Source organism: Macaca fascicularis, chromosome 9 (genome assembly GCF_037993035.2).
Source record: "Macaca fascicularis isolate 582-1 chromosome 9, T2T-MFA8v1.1".
In the NCBI taxonomy this organism is placed as follows: domain Eukaryota; kingdom Metazoa; phylum Chordata; class Mammalia; order Primates; family Cercopithecidae; genus Macaca; species Macaca fascicularis.
The window spans coordinates 80,992,573-81,011,786 of NC_088383.1; the positions used below are offsets into that span (position 1 = coordinate 80,992,573).

Genomic DNA, 19,214 nt, shown 5'->3' on the forward strand with positions numbered 1-19,214 from the left:
AATAAGATTTCTGTGAACATTCCTGTGTCTATCTTTAGATGAACAGAATGTATACTTGTTAGGTATATACCTAGGAGTGGGATTGCTGCATTTACGGTATACATATATGTAAATTTTATAGATACTTTCAAACAGTTTATCAATGTATTGTACCAATTATACTCTCACTTGCAACACAGGAAGATTTTTATTGATCCACATACTAATGTTTTAATAATTTTTTTACAGAATATCTCCAAGTTGGTTTTTTAAATTTCTATAACTCTTAATAAAATTGGGTCCACATGTTATACAGAAAAAAATTTTTTTTAATTAAAAATCAAAAGAGACTGGGAGCAGTGGCTCATCTCTGTAATCCTAGCACTTTGGAGTCCCAGGTGGGCGGATCACTTGAGGTCAGGAGTTCGACACCAACCTGGCCAATATGGTGAAACTCCATCTCTACTAAAAATACAAGAATTAGCCAGGCCTAGTGGTACACACTTGCAATCTCAGTTACTCTGCAGGCCGAGGCAGGAGAATCTCTTGAACCCGGGAGGTGGAGGTTGCAGTGAGCTGAGACATGCCATTGCACTCCAGCCTGGGTGGCAGAGTGAGACTCCATTTCAAAAAACAATTAAATAAATAAATAAATAAACAAACAAACAACAAGAAAACGAAAATAAAAAATTTTAGATAAAAAAGTTCTTAAGTATATATGTGTGTGTGTGTAAATATATACACACATATATACATATCTATATATACATACATATATACAAACATATATACATATATAGGTATATACACATATATGCATACCAATGTGCATACCTATACATATACACATATATGCATACCTATACATATATATAGGTGTATATATAGGTATGCATATATGTTTGTATATATACATACACATATATACCTATGTATATACACACACTATATATATATGTATACACACACACTTGTAGTGAAAAATATAAAGTATTTTCTCTTCCATGGAAAGAAACATACTTTAAAAAAAAAATGACAGAAACGTACAAACCAGAAAGAAATAGGGTTAAAATTAACAATTTTATTTGTAAAAATGTTAAGCTATAGCTAGTTAAATCAACACGAATACCTTAAAAGTACAATATCGAACAAAAAAAAGAGCAAATATATAATTTGATGGAATTTTTTTGTGTTGTTTTTGAGACAGTATTTCACTCCCCTCACCCAGGCTGGAGTGCAGTTGTGCGATCACAGCTCACCACAGCCTTGACTTGCTGGGCTCAAGTAATCCTCCCACCTCAGCCTCCCAGGTAGCTGGGACTATAGGTATGCTGCCATGCCCAGCTAATTTTTGTATTTTTAGTAGAGCGGGGTTTCGCTGTGATGCCCAGGCTGGTCTCCAACTTCTGGACTCAAGTGATTCTCCTGCCTCCACCTCCCAAATTGCTGGGATTACAGGTTTGGGCCACTGCACCAGGCTTTAACATTTTTAAAATAAAACAATAAAGTATATGTTTTTTTAGATAACTTGTTTTAAATCATAAAGAAAATTTTTTAAAAATGGAATACTTAGAGAAAAATTAGTAGAGAAGTACACAAAGGAGACTCCAAGGTTAATAGTCACATTTCTGTGTTAAGTTAGACAATGGCATATGGTGTTAATTTTATTCTTACTCATTAAACTCTACCTATAAATTAAGTATAATGCTTTAAAAAGATACTTTATTAGAACAGTTTCAGATTTACTGAAAAATTGAGGAAACAGTATAGAGAATCCACATACCCCATACCTGGTTTCTTCATTATAAATATCTTAGTTTACTATGGTACATTTTTTTAAATTAATGAACTAATATTAATATATTATCATTAACTAAAGTTCATATTTTATTCAGAAATCCTTAATTTTTACCTAACATCCATTTTCTGTTCTAAGATCCCATCTAGGGTATCACATTGCAATAGTAATTATTATTAGGTTTCTCCTAGCTGTGAAATTTTCTCTGTCTGTCCTTGTTTTTGATGATCTTGACATTTTTGAGTAATACTTGTCTGGCGTTTTGCAGAATGACAATCAGTTAGATTTTGCTTGGTGCATTTGTCATGATTAGATGGAGGTTATAAGTTATTGGGAGGAAGACCACAGAGGTAGGTGACATTTTCATCACATCATACCAAGGGCACACACTTTTAACAAGACTTATGACTATTGATGTTAATCTTGATCACCTGGCTAAGGTAATATAGTATATACATTTTAATCCCTAATATTTTTATTATGTAGTATTTTCTAAGGTCACAAGAGCAAAACAATGTTAATTATCAATGGAGAAGGAATTCTACAGTTTTTAAATTACTACTTGCTCAGCTTCTCTTCCCTAGTAGATTCTGTGTCTTCCTTTGAAACTAACTCTAGAAAGATAAATTGAGTTTAAAACTACCCATTGTTACTCCTTATCAAACATCAATAACTTAGAAGAATAACAAATATTCATGAATGTTTTTAGGGAAGAGCACTGATTTTGACCTTATAGATTGATTTCAGGTTTGTAAATTCTGTCTTAGATTTCCAATATTAGATTTCATTTTCCCTGTTGTGCCCTACACATGGGGTCAGTAACCCCGGGCTTTAGTCTCCTTTAGTAGATTACTTTGTGAAAAAATCAACTTTATCCTTTAGCAGCTCCATTTTGTCATTTTCCCCAGAAAAGCTCTCTCAGAAAGTCTAAGGTAAGTTCAACAGATATGAGAACTTGGCCTCTCCCCCTCACTCCTGGCGTGCACCTGCACCTGTGTGGCAGTCATAGTTACGTCCATGTGTACTGGCAGAAGCTGCCATAGGAGCAGTTTTTGTTTCTTTTTTTTTCATACTTTAAAAAGAGCTGTACAATTTTTTTTTCTTTACCAGATTTATAGATTGTGTTATTTAGATTGCTTGAATCCATGTTTGGTGCAGAAAATGGTCTAATTTTCAAAATAAATCTTCCACTATATGTTCTCTTTTGACACTGGAACTTTAGTTCAAAAAATTCAGCAAGTTCAAATTACAATATTGCTAGGTGACAATCAGTAAAGTAATAAGCTTCTAAATCAAGAAACTAAGCAAAAGAGACCAAACATCTTCTCAAAGATAATGCCAAATAATGTGTTAAAAAAAAATTAAAAAAAAAACAGGATTAACACGTCTTTTCCTGTTTTTCTTCTTCCCACAGTAATTTAGATTTTTCACTGTGCCAAAGTAAAGCAGATAAATGTAGCTGTCTTAACATTATAAACAGTGCCTGGTGTTCATATACTGCTTCAAAGTTCCAAGCTTAATTTAGTAAAACTGAAACATCATAAAAAAACCCCAGAGGTCGAAACATATTCCTATATAACTTAGCTCCTCTCCTCTCGCTGCCTTCATTTCTGTTACCCACATTCTGTCTTGCCTGTTATCTGTTGCATGTGATTTGTATCTTAGCCATGCATTTGAATCAATAGTTTGTCAAACAGCAGTGGACAGAGTGACAGAAAGGAATGGAACCAGTGAAGAAAGAAGAGCAAGAAAAAAAAATTATTTAAAAAAAAAATCATATGAAAAAAATTATTTAAAAAATAAATCATATGCCATACTTTCTTATATCACTATCCCCATCAAACTCAGTGCAGTTTGACAACTGCCACCATGCTCTTTGCAAATTCCACCATAAAGCCATCATTCTACGATATTTCATTTTAATACATAAAAACTCTTTGTATCTTTTCACATGTGTCAACATTGACTGTATTAGTCTGTTCTCACGCCTTTAATAAAGACATACAAGAGACTGGGTAATTTATAAAGGAAGGGGATTTATTAACTCACAGTTCCACATGACTGGGGAGTCATCGCAATCATGGCAGTAGGTGAATGAGGAGAAAGTCACATCTTAATGGCGGAAGGCAAGAGAGCGCGTGAAGGGGATCTCTCCTTTATAAACCAACAGGTCTCTCCAGACGTATTCACTGTTGCAAGAAGACCACAGGAAAGACCTGCCCCATGATTCCATTACCTCTCACTGAGTCCCTCCCATGACACATGGGAATTAGAAGACTTACAGTTCAAGATGACATTTGGGTGAAGACACAGCCAAACCATATCATTCATCATATCTTGATAACATTATTTTTTCTTGGGATCAACCCAGAAAAAGTTTATATATTTATTTTTATTTTTTTACTTTTCTTTACTGTTCGCAGGAATAAAACAGAGGACCAACATGCTCTTTGCTTTTTTACTGTTGCTTCCAGTCCAGACTTTTATTCTGCAAACATGTACTAACAACTTCCTTTCTGTCATTTTTCCTAGAAAAGTTCTCTCACAATCTTTTTAGGCAATTCATTGCCATTCCTCATCTTGTTTATTGCTGTGTTTTCAATCATAGTTTACTCTTTCATCTAAATTGATTTCACCACTTGGATCATAGTACTTGATATAAATCCATTTCCTTTTATTGATTTTACTTATTTTCATATGTTCATCAAAGAGCCATAGAACATCTGCTATATGATACTGCTTTCCCCTCAACTATAACAACGACCACATTACATCCCTGTATGCCCATGCTTCTGCCTTTCCTTTTGAATTTCCCTGCTCCCTACCAAGCTTCCAAGTTATCTCCCTTCTTTGTTTCACAGCAGGATTGTAAAAATATTTTTCTACTTTAACCACATTGACATCCCTAATACACATTTATAGAAATGCATATATTGAACAATCTAAACAAATATATTCTTTAAAATCTAAATTTTTCTACCTATGAGAACTATTCACTCAATGTTTTCTGATCCACTACTTTCCAGATCCAGTAACCTGTTTCCAACATGAAAATCTCATCTAGGATAGGCTATGCTGGCATAACAACTGAAATCTTGAATCCCAATGATATGTGAATACTTTTTTACTCACTTATGAAAAGACAAATACAGGTGGATATTGCTGGTGGTTATGTTCTCTTGAGTAGTTCTCCTCGATTTATTGATTCAAGGGCCCAGCCTCATTCTGTGCTGTGGTTGGCCCCATCTTCAGGTGTGCCTTAAATGTCATCCTGGTGTTATTCAGATGAGCAGGCATGAAGGAAGCAGGGTAGAAGAAATGAAGGCATGTGCAGTCAATAGAGCAGCTTTTTGTTGCTTTAGACTTATCATTTTCACTCCTTTATCAAGAACTTGACTCATGGTTCAATGCAGATTGCAAAGGGATTGGGAAATGGAGCTTGTATTTGTTCCTGGAAAAAGAAAGGCCAGTCTCTGTCACAGTGCTTCTCTAAAGGCACCTCTAAAGCACCTTCTATTTTAACTCTCAGCAAATCACATTATAGTTATGGTATAGGGTCTGTTTTTTTCTCTTAATCTTTAAATTCATGAAGGCAAATGGCCAAAAATTAAACATTATCATACTCCCAGAGGCTAGAATAGCATATGCCTCATACAAGGCCACAATAAATTCTACTCATGAATAATAAGTAATTTCCTCTTGTACTGTATTAGTATTTTAAGCTGTAGACTACTTGCTATTTCTTATTATTTGTCCTTTAGTGTCTTAGTTTGTTTTCAAAATCTCAAAACCTTCCTGTTTATTTCCCTAGATGTTTATATACTTTCATTCTACAAAAATAAAAAGTCTCCAATATATTATCAATGGCTCATGTTTTCTCAGTAAACTCATTTCAGCTACTACATACATGTTTGTAACTCACTTGTCTACCAAGAGCCTTTAAATATCTCCCAATTTCCAGCCCTATATCTGTAACCACCAATAAGACAACATTTACTTTATATCCCTTGTATATACTTATTTTTTAGCATATCCATAAGACATAATTAATCTGTTACCTACAACTCTTCTCTGTTTCATTTCCTATTTTTTAATAGAAGCATTGATTTCAAACTATCCAAGACTACATATACAAGAATAAGCATATATTTTTGTGAATAAAAATGTAGTTTTCATATTTTCTTAGAGTAAGCACTATTTATTTTAAAAGAATAAGATAGAAGGTAAAATCTCAGGATGTTTTCAAATCTCCAAAAGGTGATCACTAAACAAATATGTGTAAAATTTGTCAATAAATTTGTTTTACTTTTGAGTTGCAAAAAAGAAAATGTGTTTGAAACAAAATAAAAGTAAAATGCTGTGATATGGCAAATAATATTTAGTTCAGTACCAATGAATGAAGCACAAGATTGAGATGTGCATGCACGTGTGTGTGTGTGTGTGTGTTTAAAATTGTGAAAGATTCAGTTTAATATCAGAGCATTATCATTTTGGGTATAGGCTACAACCAAGAAAATCAGAGACTAATAGAGCAGCTTAGGTTATATATAGCTATGTTGACTGAACATAGCATGTAGATTCTTGACATTGGGAATTATGAGTAGGCTTAAGTTGTATCCTTGACTCCAAGGTGAGCAAAGCAGTTGAAGCACTCAGAGTTGTTTTACAGAAGCAACGGCCACATTTCCGGATGTATAAAGAGTTTTCAAGAGGAAGATACATGCCCCTGATGGCCACTGAAGACAAGCATACTTTTTTTCTCTCTGACTAATGGTTCTGATGGGATAATATTATTATTTATTTATTAGAAATGTTACCAATAGAAGGGTTAATAAAATAATTGCAATAATTATTATGGGATTATTATGGGATATGGTTGTTATTGTACTAGGAAGAAACAGAATTTGAAAGGAATCAATGAATACATTATAATGCTAAATTTATGTTATTTTTAGGCATGGACTATTCCTTTCTTTGGATCTGTGTTATCTCACTATCTTTACTAATTCCATGGTACTGGTAAATATTTAGTGGTCAGTAAAATATCCTAAAATTCTGCATGCCAAGTTGATATCTGTCCTTTATAATCACCTGATTCTAAACAAGTCTGCAACTTTTAGGGGAGTATTGTGGAGACAGCGAAACATTATTTTTCATGACTTGACTTTTGCATTTGTTTTCTTTTTCCATAAACTCTGATGAAGCTGAACTGTACTGTGAAATATTCAAAGATACTGCTAACATGTTCACTGAAGTTCCCAATCTTTTCTCCATTTTTTAATTAGATCCTTGAAGTACCAGTTCATAAACACTTCCTCCCTTTGAAGCATTTTCTCAGGTATATCTTTCCACAAAACTTTTTTCACTAAATATTAATTAACAAATTATTTATTAGAAATATTACCAGTAGAAGGGTTAATAAAATAACTGTAAACAATTTTATTCAGAAATTTATATCTATCTCCACAATGCCAGTAAGCCTCTTGTGGAAATTTTGTAAGCATCTTTTTATGTAGGTTTTACCTTGCTTCAGTTTACAAATATTGTTGTTTCTTTCTTTAAATGTGAAACTGTGTCTACCATGTATGTTTTACTTAACAATAGCTTCAACTTAATTTATTTTTAAATTGTCGAAACATTTATTTTTAAACTTATTGAAATAGCAGTAGAATTTTCATACATTTGTGGCTTTCTTTGCTACTGTTGAGATAGTTACAGTGTATTACAACATTTCAAGTTAGAAAATCTGAGCTTAAATTCTGCTTCTTCAGCTTACTATTTCTATGAAGGTGAACCTCTAGCCTTCTATATTCCATTTTTCTTTACACAAAAACTAAGAATATCATAGTAACAGTTTAAATATTAAATTATTTTGACATAGGATTTTTTCTTCTGGTACTATATTAGTATTTTAAGCTGTGGACTTTCAGTGCTGCTTTGCCAGCCAGAGACTTCCACTGCTAGCAACACCCCCACCTGGGCTCCGCTCGGTCCTGGGCTCCTAGGTGGAGGTACCTGGCCCACTCAATCATGCGGATTGCACTTGGCATGCACCCCAGCCAAATCCCGTGCTCAGCCTGCAGCTGGGCCAGGTGAGCCCTTGCACAGCTGTGTTACAGATTGTTCAGTCCTGCTCCCCTGCTCAGGCCCATGGCTGACCCAGCCCCACTGTTGTTTCTCATTGTGTGGGGTGGCTGCCCAGCGCTAGTGGAGGGCTAAGGGCCACAGTGTTACAGCCTTTCTTATACCTGCATTTGGTGCATCCTGAATTCTTGTCCTATGTCCAAGAAGAATGAGGTTATGCTGACAACTGAAGGGTGAGAAGGAGAGAGAGGAGTTTTATTGAGGGACATAACAGCTCTCAGCAGAGAGTGGACTCGAAGTGTGGTGGTCCATCACCCAAAAGCAGGTAGTCCTCCCACCACCCAAATGCGGGTATTCCCAACATGTGGCTGAGTCCAGGGCTTTTATGGACTCAGAATGGGGGAGTGCATGCTGAATAGTTTGTGAGTATGCCAAAAAAGGTTAAAACAAAGGCACATCTAAAGGTGGGCATGACAGTGTAAAAAATCAATTAGAGAAGAGTGGGAATTTGTAAAATAGGTGAAGGGTGGAGATCAATCAGAGGAAAGTGCACCAAATGGGAAGAGAGGTTCTCAACCTAGTCTGTGGATTTATCTGGGACTTGTAGCCAGGTTTCAAATTGTCTTCAGCTTGAAGGTTGGGTTTCACTGGGGACCTGCCCCTGTCTGCCTAGGATTTGTCTGCTTCCTGCTGCTATTGATTTTACATATGAAACATTTAAGCCTTTTGAATTTTATTCAAAATTCATTTATTTATCCATTCCTTCATTCTTTTATTCATTCACCTATTCATGTATACTGTGATAATGTGGAATGTTCACCTGAGCAAATTGCTTTCTGGCAATAAGTTTAGATAATACAAGCACATTTAATATTTCATCTCAACACCAAAAGTCCAACATTTTCAAAGTCCAGAAAAATCTAACATTTTCAAAGCCCAGAATAAAATGCTGCAAAGGTATAGTGATTAAGTGTGGAAAAGGCACAGCTGTCTGGAGTACTTGTTGCCTTGATTCTGCATCACGTATCAAAGACTGAAATCAGGAAACCACCCTAAGATGGAACAGATTTGCACAGGAATATTTATGGCTCCTATTATGTTGTGTTCATTCACTCAGCAGTAAACAAAATTCTTGATCATTTTCTCTTCAAACACTCTCCTCTTTTGATATATCATTCTTTTGATTTTTGTCTTCTTTTATTATTATTATTATTATTATTTTTTGAGGCAGGATCTAGCTGCTGCCCAGGCTGGAGTGCAATGGCACAACAATGGCTCACCACAGCCTCAACCTCCTGGGCTCAAGCAATTCTACCTCCTCAGCCTCCCACTCAGCTGAACCAAAGGCATGTAGCACCCCACCTGGCCAATTTAAAACAAAAATGTAGCAATGGGGGTCTTGCTAGGTTGCTCAGGCTGGTCACAAACTCCTGGGCTCAAGCAATCCTCCTGCCTTGGCCTCCCAAAGTGCTGGGATTATAAGCATGAGCCACTGCACCTGGCCCAACTTTTTCCTTCTTCTATGCTATCTCTTGCTAGTTCTAAATTCTCTCTCAAGGTATTCTAAGTCCTTTACTCGTCTACAGCTTCCTTCTTGTCTTACGTGAATGCCCAAATGGTCATCTCAAACTAAACATGTCCAAATAGAGCTATTAATTTTTCCTGTCTTCTCATTCTCCCGTGTCCATGGTATCCCCCCAGATTGTTTAATTCCTTTGTGCTTCTCCTCTTGGTAATTAGTAATATTATACCCACAGTTGCAAAAACAAATACTAAGATGCAGCCTTGATTTATGTCTTTTCCTAATTCTTACTACAATAAATCCATCACCAAGTTCTCTCTACTTTACATTAAATATGCAAATATAATATTTGCACACATACCACATCTGTCCTTTTCTCTCTGTCTCCATTATTGCCAACCTTGTTCAGGCTGCCATCATCTCTCCCCTGAAATATGATAACCTGTAATTGGTTTTCCTGGTTACATACTTACCCTCTACATTACAACATCAAGACTAATCCTTATAAAATGCGTATTGGGTAATATCACTCCCCTGCTTACGACAATAAAAGTCAAACTACTTACCTATTGTCATATAATAACCCATGTAAAGCACTTAGCATAATGTCTTACACATCACAGGCCTTAAATAAATATTAGTTCTTTCTTCTCTCCCTCTTTTCTGTACACTTTTATCTTTCCACATGCCCATTTGTTAGATCTAAAATGTTCTTTAAAATTGCTATTAGATGTTTTCTTAGTGCAGCTTTACCTGAATTGTTTGATGATTTTGTCCAAAGGAGTTATTAATTCCTCCATTTCTATGCTACCACAGCTCGATGATGGACTTCTCTTATAGACCTAATGGCAAAGATTTGCAATTTAAAACAGGAATGTTAGATATAAATGATGACATATATGTGATTTCCTTAAGAGCAAATCCATGTTTGACCTATTTTTGCACCCTCAGTATATGTGACATATAGTAGGTATTCACTAAAAGCTTCCTTAAATGAATAAAACACTTTACAAACCTAGTAGTACAATGGAATCATTTGTTTTCTTAAGTAGGTCATAGATAACATAGGAAAAGATGTATAAAACTAGAGAGAAAAGAGTGGGAATAGTCACAAAGTAACTATTCCACAGCATGAAAATTCAACTTTAAAAGAAGGTGAAGGAATTACCAGAATGTTGGGAGTATGTTTAGTACTTATTTAAATCAAAGTAAAAAAACTCAAGATATTTTTTAAACACATAAGTTAGGCACAGAAAGCCAAATACTATATGATCTCTTTCATGGAAGAGATTTACGTGGTATCTAAAAACATAAAACTCATAGAAACAGAGAGTAAAATGGTTGTTACCAATGGCTGTGGGCTGGAAGAACTGGGGAGATGTTGCTTAGAGGACACATTTCAGTTAGTCGGGAGGAACAAGTTCAAGTGATCTACTGTACTCCATGGTGACTGTCGTTAATAACAATATATTGCATTCTTGGAAATTGCTGAAAAGTGATGTCAAGTGTTCATACCACAAAAAAAGATAAGTATATGAGATAATGTATATATTAAATAGCTTGATTTAGCCATTTCACAACATATACATCTATTAAGGTATACATTGTACCCCATAAATATATATAAATTTTATCAATTAAAAATAAAGATATGTATATAGAGAATATACAAATAGGCAGAGATAGCTATTAAAATAAACCTTTTTGATGATAACAATTTCAAATTTATAGTTAAATATGTAAAACACATATTTCAGGGGGCAGGCAATCTGTACCTGATATCTCAGTGTTATCATTATGGAGCCAGTTTTATTTGACTTCAGCATTTAATTTACTTGAGATCTGAAAGTTCTGGAGAAGTTATGCAGATTATATAACCAAAATGAGGTCTAGTATTTAAGAAAACACTTCAAGAAATGTTTCTGTTGTTGCATTCTACAAATATTTTTTATTTATATTATATTACCTTAGAGATTGCCATCAGAAATAACTTTTCTTTAAGAATGATGGAATGTTACAAGCCCCCAAAAGGCAGTTAAAATAATCAATTGAAACCTTATGTATCTCCAAAGTAAACAAATATTTATACTTAGTAAACTTAAATATAATCTTACTTTAGAAAACATTTATATTTAAATGTGTATATAACATGTACAAGATAATAAGGTATAGATATTCCATGGCAATTCTTCTACCTATAGTAGATTATTATTAAACAGTTTCACAGCATAGGTCATGTCATGTTTCTATACTAAAAATAATATAGCGGTACTCTTTTTACATATATCTTTGCTCAAAAATTCAATTTATTTAGAATAAATAGCTTAAAGCTTAATTATTCAATAATTCCTTTATTGTTTAAAATTTTGGTTAAATAGCTAGATGTGTATATTTCTAATACCACAGAATAACTGATAATAATATACAAGAAACTTTATATACAAGAAAGTTTTGTCCTAATAAATGACCCAGTAATACTACATATGGTATAACTTTTGAGGGTAAAAATTAAGATTTTTATTTTCCTATTATGGATTTAGATACATCTTAATTAAATCAATACAACATTATAATGATACTATTTGGTTTCAGAATACTTATTATTTTTGATTACTTAATGATCAAGAATTAGGTATAGATGTCTTTTTTTACATCTTTCATGTAAAAAAAGATGAAAAAATTTTATTTTATATTTTGACACTATTGTTTTTAACAAATAAATCATAATACAATGTTTGTGTCCATTTTATAATGTGGTTTTGATTGCACTTCTTATAGAATTCAAATAAATATATTTGGTTTTCATTAAATTTGAGGATCACTTTCTCTTAATGCAGAACTTAGCAATTCAGAACTGTAATCCTTTTTTTTCTATATTTTGTTTTCTTTCGGTTTTTTTCTTTCCCTGTCTTTTATTTGATGAAATCTGTCTCCCTCCCCCATTTTTTAGAGTTTTTGTAATTTTGGTTTGTTTCACTACTCTTTGTTAAGCTATGCATTCTCTTTCTAATTATTCTATTTGTTAAATTTTTATTAAAAACAAAAATAGCAATGATATATTTTACCTATTTGACCAGCTCAAGGCATGAAATAGTATATACTGAGTATATACTGACTTCCATATACATGTTTATGTACATGTATATTATGAATAAATTAGTTCATCTCAAATACGAAACTTTAGCGTCTTTACCATTTTTTTTTTGGAATAGTCTAGGATTTTAGACACTTCTTAATTTTGTTTTACCTTTTACATTACATATTCTTCATTAATAGTAATATGTTGCATTTTATAGCTGCTCTTGCAAAAAGTAGTTTTATTTTATGTTTCAATAGTCGCAGTGTCAACTGTGACACCTTCTGTGTTTGGCTTTCTTGTTTTGGAATTCTTTATCTTGATGTGCATCTCATTGCACATTGTTGTTTCTTAAAAGACTATTTAAATGTTATGTGTTTTTATGATCACTCGTTTTTGCTTCATACATGCATTATTGCTTTAAACATGAAAAGATACTTGTTTTGATGTGCTTTTTATCTTTATAAGTGAAAAATCTTTGCTGGCTAATGTATCTTTTGTCACAATCGTTTCCTCCTTAATTCTCTTAATGAAATAAGAGATTATTTCATTTTGTTCTGGCATTTTATGTGGTAGAATACATCTGAATCTGTCCTCATTTTTCTTACATAGGTTTTTCATTTTCTTTTTCTGCTTGAAATTGCCAATATATGTATCAGTGTGGACCTACTTAGTATTATAATGACTTTGATATTTCTTTATCTTTTTATATAATTATCTTTACATTTTCAAATTAACTTGTTCCTAAGGCTGAAAGAAATAAGAATGAATGTTGCTTCTTTTTCTCCTTTTCTGATTCCTGTATCAAGGACACCAATCATATCTTTGTTGGCTTTCTGATATCTTCTCTCTATGATCATTCATTAATATAACCATTTTTATGTATTTATGGTTTCCTCCTATACTTTTGTGAATGTTAACGAGTTTGCTCTCCTCTCCCTTTGTTGAAACTGGGTACTATAATTTTTTTCTCTATAATTTCAGTGTGTTAAGATAATACTGGTGTTGCTCTAATTGTTAATTTACAATGGATTTTATTTCTGACATCATTTTTATTTTTCAACATCATTTTTATTTTTCTATCAACCATCTTCCTCTTCATTAGCCTTTGTATTATATGTCTTTCTTTTCCTATATTGCAAAATTTTAATTCTTGATTTTTTAAATATAAAATGATATCCTCTGAATTCGTTTAATTTCTTGCCATTATTATATTTTTAGATTTGTTATTATTTTACCTGTTGTCATATACATGCTTTCCTGTCTTTGTGCCACATAAATCACAAGTAAATTTAATGATTATAAGTGTAAATTTTAAAAAGCTTTGAAAAATATTTAAACATTTTTGAAGACCATATAATTTTATTAACAACAACACACAAAAAATAGTATATTGCTGTGTTAAAAATTAACACTAAATATAAATATATTACTAAGAACTACAGCTTAAACATAAAACAACTTAGAAAAAATTTAGAGAATTGGAATTTGTAGATTTGGATTCATACCATGGCTCTACAACTAACTAGCTGTGTGTGATAAAGTTAATCTCTCTGTGACTTCCTCACTTTCATTATCTTTAAAATAAATGTAGTGAATTTATAAATAAATTATTTAAAATATAGTAAAATAAACATAGTAATTTTTATATTATACTTATAAAGATTTATAATAATATAAACAAATTTAGAGAAATGCCCAGATCCTAGTAAATTCTAAATCAATGGTAGATAAAACAATTATTTTGTTAAAAAGTGTTGAAAATGAATTAATTAATCCTGAAGTCTCAAGTACCACATATTTATTTCTTTTTGCTATCCTATAGTTTCACTTCTTATTATTTATTTTCTCTTCTTAATTTAGATTCTTTCCAAATCTTTTGTATTTCTTAATATTATGATTTCTGTTAAACTTTGCATACAAAACGAATTAATTATATACATATATATGTATATACATATTCTTATTTCCATGCAGTTAAAAATATGTCCCTATAAAACTATTGGTTTATAAGACAGATGATTACAAAACGGGGGAAGACCACTGGTTAAAAAATTCATCTAAGGCCGGGCGCGGTGGCTCAAGCCTGTAATCCCAGCACTTTGGGAGGCCGAGACGGGTGGATCACGAGCTCAGGAGATCGAGACCATCCTGGCTAACACGGTGAAACCCCGTCTCTACTAAAAAATACAAAAAACTAGCCGGGCGAGGTGGCGAGCGCCTGTGGTCCCAGCTACTCGGGAGGCTGAGGCAGGAGAATGGCGTAAACCCGGGAGGCGGAGCTTGCAGTGAGCTGAGATCCGGCCACTGCGCTCCAGCCTGGGCGATAGAGCGAGACTCCGTCTCAAAAAAATATATATAAAAAAAAAATCATCTAATTTTTCCAAGCTTAGTAACATATCAACCAAGAGCAGATGGGGAGAGAATTTGGTATCCCTTCCTTTACTGACTAAATTTGCATCTTCAGTAAAATGTAAGTTTTTGTTTTGACAAAGGCTTCAATAATTCCCCCTACCCTCCACCTCCCAACGCATGCCAGAAGCTGTATTGTACCTGACAGCTGCTGGTGATAGTGCATGCAACCTTTCCTGGGTAATTAAAGAATACAAGCGTTAACCCTTTCCCTATATAGACTCAATAGTATCAGAATAGCTCTGATGAATGGGACCAGATTCTAACTTGTTCAAGAAAGGAAAGGAGTTTCTTGGTAAAAAAAGGAAAACAGGGCTCTACAAGGAAGAACTAATTAGGCATCAGAGAATGAGTTTGGAGTGAAGGCTTGGATAAAACTCGACATTCCTACCATGGGGAAAGTGGAGCAATGGGGCTGGTCTCAAGTGTAGCATATGGTACAGAAACTTCAACCTAACTTCTCTAGGTCTGTGGGTGTGTATAAGAATAATGGCTGTTGGCCAGGCACGGTGACTCATACCTATAATCCCAGGACTTTGGGAGGCCAAGGCAGGTGGATGACTTGAGGTCAGGAGTTCGAGACCAGCCTGACCAGCATGGTGAAACTCCATCTCTACTAAAAATACAAAAAATTATCCAGGCATGGTGGCAGGCACCTGTCATCCCAGGTACTCAGGAGGCTGAGGCAGGAGAATCGCTTGAACCTGGGAGATGGAGGTTGCAGTAAGCAGAGTTCACGCCATTGCACTCTAGCCTGGATAACAAAAGCGAAACTCTGTTTCAAAAGAAAAAAAAAGAATAATGGCTGTCTAGATGAAATAAAGAGCGGAAGCATTGAGAACTTAGGCCCTCAGTGGCGTGGGATTACTATAGGAGGAGTGTGTTATCCTAGCAGAAGAGAATGCTCCCTTTCCCACATCCCTTTTGCTTCTCTCAGGGAAGGTGTGAAAAAGGTTCTCTCCCATCTCCCAGAGATGTATTTTTTTGAGAAGTTTCATCCCCCCAGCAGACTTCAGAGAATAGCTTTTTGCTTTAGCTTTACTTCTGGTAATGATAAAGATGTTTCAGTTCTCTCTCTGAGAGGTGCTTGAAACGAGAGATACTGAGCAGATAATGGTACTGATCCTCCTTCTGGAAATAAATTGGCAATGATTTGGATGTGGCACAAGATACAAGCTGAGGGTATCTCATAAATCAACAACTAATCTTCAGTTTGATTGTGTAAGTGGAAAGACTCATTAATTTAAAAACAGCCTCTAATGCTGTTGTAGTTTCTCCATTCTTAAGTCAATGCATATAAATCCCAGCATCAATAAAGAGGTTGAACTGATAAATCGGAAAGGAAATATAGAAGTAAGTATTGTAATGAGACTATCTACCCTTTGATGGGTGACCCTGAGGGAAGAGAAGGGCAATTTCACAGTAGCAAGATGAGGACTTAGAGTTATGGCAATTGAATTTATTGAGATAAAAAATACTAATATCTAACATATATTGAGTTCTCAGTGTGTCATCATCATCCTAAGTCTTTTGTTTTTATGTAATAATTTTTAATCATCTTTTACCTCTTATTTTAAAGATGAGAACAAGAAGACATATAGAGTGTCACCAAGGTCTTGGCAAGTTTGCCAAGGTCTCATATCTCCTAATCTGCATAACTGAGATTTGTGCAAAGAAAATTTGGTTTCTGAGCTTGGGTTTTTAACCACTGTTACAGACTGAACTGTGCCCCTTCAAAATCCTTTGTTGAAATCCTAACTCCCAGTACTTCAGAATATGACTGTATTTGGAGATAGGATATTTAAAAAGGTAAAATAAGATCATTAGGGTGGGTCATAATCCAATATGTCTTGTGTTCCTATAAGAAAACACAGTAAGAACATAGAAATGCAGAAAGTTCATGTAATAATTGATATTTATTATTATTGCTATAATAATTATTAAACAATGAAAAGAGCGAGAAAAGAATTCTGCCATTGAAAATGGACTCTTATTGCACTTATGCAAACAACTATATTGCCATAAGAATACTCACTGATAGTTTCCAGTTTCTAGAGCAGCCAGGCAGGGAAAAACAAACATGCTCCAAGTCTTGATCACAGGAGTATACCTTACTTAATTATTATTATTATTATTATTATTATTATTATTATTATTATTTTGAGATGGAGTCTCGCTCTGTTGCCCAGGCTGGAGTGCAATGGCATGATCTCAGCTCACTGCAAGCTCCACCTCCTGGGTTCACGTCATTCTCCTACCTCAACCTCCCGAGTAGCTGGGACTACAGGTGCCCACCACCACGCCTGGCTAATTTTTTTGTATTTTTAGTAGAGATGGGGTTTCACTGCATTAGCCAGGATGGTGTCGATCTCCTGACCTCATGATCCACCCGCCTCAGCCTCCCAAAGTGCTGGGATTACAGGTGTAAGTCACCGTGCCCCGCCTACCTTACTTAATTATTAAAGACCATAAATAGTTCAAAGTTTCTTTGACTCTGAAAAACAAAACATGGATCAGCAATATTCCAAGCAAAGGTTAAAAAGATTTGTTCAGGTTTTTTTTTTGTTTTTTTTTTTTCAGGCGGGGTTTCACTCTTATCACCCAGACTGGAGTACAATGGTTTGATCTTAGCTCACTGTAATCTCTACTTCCTGGGTTCAAGTGATTTTCCTGCCTCAACCTCCCAAGTAGCTGGGATTATAGGCATGCGCCAGCATGCCCGGCTATTTTTTCTTTTTCTTTTTTTTTGCATTTAGTAGAAACAAGGTTTCGCCATGTTGGTCAGGCTGATCTTGAACTCCTGACCTCAGGTGATCCACCTGCCTTGGCCTCCCAAAGTGCTAGGATTACAAGTGTGAGCCATTGCTTCCAGCCTGATTTCAGTTTCTTGAGTTCAGTCCATTTAGTTAACTCTAGTTTTGTTTGATATTCGTGAGCGTTTCAGCTCCTTGTGAGTCCTGTACATTTTCCTTTATTCTAATGTTACAATTTCCAAAGTTATCAGAAGCCTGTGTTTGAGAGCACCTGTTAAAGTTCTATAGCCTGTTATAAATCATCTTTGAAAAGGATTAAAACAAGACAACAATTGTCTGTGAACACCAAAATGTCCAGGGTAGTTACAGTTAGAAACACGATTGAAGTTTTGTTATCTCCGTGGATTACAATAACTTAACATAACAACCTTAATTATGATTGATAGCATATAGTCAGCCATTGGAATTCTAGAAATCTCATACAATTTTGAAACATATATTAGGATTATTCACCAAGATATAACCTAAAGAAGATTGAGCATAATTTTTGCAATCCCATGGACCTAAGCGTGTCAAATATTCCTGTTTACCTCTCTTTTCAGGAGACCTCTGACATATTGAAAAGCCAGGTGCCAGGGAAGACAATTTTGAAACTGAGGTTTGATTTTGGGAAGGCTGCTAAATGTTTGAGGTTTAAATAACTTGATACAATGAAATAGAATTCCAGATTACCATAAGTTATTTATTTTGCCAAAATCATGACTCAGAAATTTTAAAGAAGCAAAAGCCTGTTATAACCCTTTACAAATGTGCCAAAGAGCAGATTAGCACCTGAGGAAAATCTTGTTATGCTTTTATTTCAATTTACAGAAAAACCAAATAATACCCTTTTCTGAATCTAGTCAGTATGTTCACACAGAGAACCTCTTCTGCAAGATTAATTTCCACAATTCTCCCAGCACTTCTTTGAACCTTCAGCTTTTTCCTAATTTAACTCAAAACAATCCTTTAATCCCAAACAGAAGTTTACATTTCCATGCCTTCTTATAACATTTTATTAAAAAACACATTTTACTGTTCTTACTCACCTTGCATGTAAATATATTTCGAGTAGTTCCAACTCCTAGCAATTTTGAACTTTAAGGTAAAACTTCGAAAGTTGCTTTAATCGTGTGCTAACTGCAGCCAAGGCGTGCCTTCTTAGTTAGGGGCGTGGTTAGTTCCACATGTCCTCAGGCCTCATCAACTGTGAAGCCAGCAAGTCAAATAGTTCTCAAAACCCAAAAAGCAGTTTGTAACCTCAAAACACTTAGCAAACCTTGCATCTAACCTTCATTTTGCCAATAATCTTTTCTTTCTTTCTTTTTTTGAGACATAGTCTTGCTCTGTCGCCCAGGCTGAAGTGCAGTGGCGCCGACTCGGCTCACTCCGCCTCCCAGCTTCAAACTATTCTGCTGCCTCAGCCTCCTGAGTAGCTGAGACTATAGGTGTATGCCACTACGCCCGGCTAATTTTGGTATTTTTAGTGGAGACGGGGTTTCACCATGTTGGCCAGGCTGATCTCGAGCTCCTGACCTCAGGTGAGCCACC

At 34.6% G+C, this 19,214-nt stretch overlaps 1 long non-coding RNA gene across 1 annotated transcript in view; it reads right to left on the reverse strand.

The window, feature by feature from the left end:
* Nucleotides 1-18,855, reverse strand: part of LOC107130928 (uncharacterized) — a 187,224-nt gene extending 168,369 nt beyond the window's left edge. Inside the window, exons 1-3 of the long non-coding RNA XR_001493701.3 lie at nucleotides 18,713-18,855; nucleotides 17,319-17,365; nucleotides 16,907-16,981 (exon numbers count right to left, since the gene is read on the reverse strand). This is a non-coding gene — a long non-coding RNA (uncharacterized lncRNA). The remainder of the gene's footprint in view (nucleotides 1-16,906; nucleotides 16,982-17,318; nucleotides 17,366-18,712) is intronic.
* Nucleotides 18,856-19,214: the final 359 nt, after the last annotated feature.